Raw genomic sequence first — 3,343 nt, 5'->3', positions numbered from 1 at the left:
AAACTCCAATACTTTGGCCACCTGATGCGAAGAGCTGACTCATTGGAAAATACCCTGATGCTGGGAAAGGTTGAGGGCAGGAGGAGGAGACAACAGTGCTGCGATGAACATTGGGGTACACGTGTCTCTTTCCCTTCTGGTTTCCTCAGTGTGTATGCCCAGCAGTGGGATTGCTGGATCATAAGGCAGTTCTATTTCCAGTTTTTTAAGGAATCTCCACACTGTTCTCCATAGTGGCTGTACTAGTTTGCATTCCCACCAACAGTGTAAGAGAGTTCCCTTTTCTCCACACCCTCTCCAGCATTTATTGCTTGTAGACTTTTGGATTGCAGCCATTCTGACTGGCATGAAATGGTACCTCATAGTGGTTTTGATTTGCATTTCTCTGATAATGAGTAATGTTGAGCATCTTTTCATGTGTTTGTTAGCCATCTGTATGTCTTCTTTGGAGAAATGTCTATTTAGTTCTTTGGCCCATTTTTTGATTGGGTCATTTATTTTTCTGGAGTTGAACTGTAGGAGTTGCTTGTATATTTTTGAGATTAGTTGTTTGTCCATTGCTTCATTTGCTATTATTTTCTCCCATTCTGAAGGCTGTCTTTTCACCTTGCTAATAGTTTCCTTTGTTGTGCAGAAGCTTTTAAGGTTAATTAGGTCCCATTTGTTTATTTTTGCTTTTATTTCCAATATTCTGGGAGGTGGGTCATAGAGGATCCTGCTGTGATGTATGTCGGAGAGTGTTTTGCCTATGTTCTCCTCTAGGAGTTTTATAGTTTCTGGTCTTAAGTTGAGATCTTTAATCCATTTTGAGTTTATTTTTGTGTATGGTGTTAGAAAGTGTTCTAGTTTCATTCTTTGAGTCAGTTCTAATGAGGTGGATGAACCTACAGCATATTATACAGAGTGAAGTAAGTCAGACAGAGAAAGACAAATATCATATATTAACACATAAATCACATAGATATGAAATCTACAAAGATGATGCTGACAAACCCACTTACAGGGAAGCAGTGGAGACAGAGAGGAGCCTGATGGCTTCAGTCCCTGAGGTCGAAGAGTTAGGCACGACTGACTAACTCTTTCTTCAACAGAGACGTAGGACAGACTTGGGGATACAGTGGGGGAAGGAGGGGGTGGTTTGATTTGAGAGAACAGCATTGAAACATACTTTACCGTATGTAAAATAGCTGGTGGGAGTTTGCTGTATGACACAGGGAACCCAAAGCCAGCGCTCTGTGGCGGGAGAGGGGAGACGGAGGCGGAATCCGCCTCGGGTGTGCCCAGTCATGAGGAGCCCTTCCCACCCATTCAGGGACCCCCCACCCCCCGCAGCCACTCCAGCGGTCAGAGCAACTGTCCGGTTCTGGTCCATTTGTCTTTGCACCCATCATCACTTTTTTCACTGAAATTATTGTTATGTCTCCCTGCCAAGCTCAGACCGCCCAAAGTGAGCTTGAAAAATATCAAGTAGATCATGTCACTCCTCTGCTTGCTTCCTTCTGGTGTCCTCCTGCTGCACAAGAGTGAAGTCCACACTCACACTCACTGGTCCAACCCCATCTTCGCCGTCCTCTCTTGCTCTGGCTCTCTTCCCATTCCTGGCACTCACCTGCCTCAGAGGCTGGCCCTGCCTCAGGGTCTTTGCCTTTGCTCTTCCTCTTTCCTCGTCCTTTCCTCCCAGATCTTCCTGGGATGGGCTCCTCTTTAATTTTCCAGATCCAGCTCGGTGTCTCCTCCTCAGAGGGTGCTCTCTTCCTTGACCTCCGCACCATCTCCTCCCTAAAGGCGCCCTAACACATCATCTTCTTTTACCTTCTTCATAGCCATGTGCGGGTTCCTCCGGAATGTACAGCTCCAATGTAGAGACCTAGAGTGTGTCCCCAGCACCGAGAAGGGGCTTAACCAATGTTTTCTTGGATGGACAGATGCATCCCCTGAGGTTGCATTCGGGCAGAGAGAGGCCCACAGTGCTGGCTGCTGAGACTAGAAAACAAGTGTAAGTGTGCAACTGCACTTGGCCGTGTATTACCTGCGTCGCTCCAGACAAGTTGCTTTACCTCTTAGCATTTAATTTTCCTCATCTGTAACATAGAAGTGCTACCACGTGGCTTCATAAGATTGCGGGGAGGATGAGAGAATTATATGAAAGCACAAAATAAGATATGGACTAAGCACTGGTTTAAAAATAAATCCTCATGGTTATCCAAAGACAGTAAAATAGAGCTTAGGTGCTGTTACCTGCTAACTTCTTCACTTCTTTTACTGACTTGGTCGTTTTTATTTAAGGAGGCTGACACACAGCCTCTAATGGAGAGGTAGCTCTAATGGAGAGCTAAGCAGAAAGCTTGTGCCTGCAGGCCGGATCTAGGCACTGCCAGTTTCTGTCTGGACCATGAATGATGAAGGGTTTTTGCATTTTTACATGGTTGGAAAAAAAAAAGAAGAAGAAGAAGACTATTTTCTGACATAAAAATACTGTATGAAAAACTCAAATTTCAGGGTCCATTAATAAAGCTTATCAGAACCCAGCCTCATCCCCTCGTTTATGCACTGCCTGTGACTGCTTTTCATGCCATGAGGGCAAAGTTGACTTGTGACAGAGGCCACCCTAAAATATTCTCTATTTGACCCTTTACAGAAAATGCATGCAGACCCCGAGCTGATTTTCAAAAGTGAAAGGCTGGTGTGAGAGGCCGCCTGGCCACAAGGAGGTCAGCGAGGCCCGGGGACTGCTCTTCGCTTGGGGCGCCCTGCGGCACTCTGCTGACACCAGCTCAGCCCGGTCACGGAGGCAGCGCCAGCCCCCAAGTCCAGAGGGATACCGAGGGGGCTGCACACCTGTGAGCCTTGGGGGAACGGTCCCCAGAACGAAGCCCCGCAGAGTCCCTCGTCCTGCTGCGGCTCCTCCGACCTCCCTTTGCTTTCTTTCTAGAAGGTGGTGGTGGGGATGTTAAGGGGCTTAACTTCTGGGGTGTCAGCTTTCAAAGACAAAGGCAGTCTTCCCTAGTCACCTTCTCTCCTCCCAGAAGCTCTTCCAGGTCCGGACCAGGGTCCCCAAAGAGCAGCCTGGGAGAGCTCCAATAGAGTCTTAGGAAAACACAGGAGCGCTAGCTGCTTGGAGGATGTGGGAAGTCTGCTCTTAATGACAGGCCTGTCTCTCTGGGGAACTTATAATCACCTCGGGAGGCTCCCCCTTCGTGGCAGGGACTCAGGGCTGACGGAGCCAGGAGATGCCAGAGGCTGCTGTGTGGCCTCGGGGGTGGCGGGTGGTGGAGGGAGCACAGAGCAAACCCAGAGCGAGGCGCGGGGGTGAACAGGAAACCAAGGCGGGGACGCCTCCTAG

This window comes from Bison bison, unplaced genomic scaffold (genome assembly GCF_000754665.1).
Source record: "Bison bison bison isolate TAMUID 2011002044 unplaced genomic scaffold, Bison_UMD1.0 scf7180017864338, whole genome shotgun sequence".
NCBI classification, from domain to species: domain Eukaryota; kingdom Metazoa; phylum Chordata; class Mammalia; order Artiodactyla; family Bovidae; genus Bison; species Bison bison.
This window is presented reverse-complemented; position numbering follows the sequence as displayed.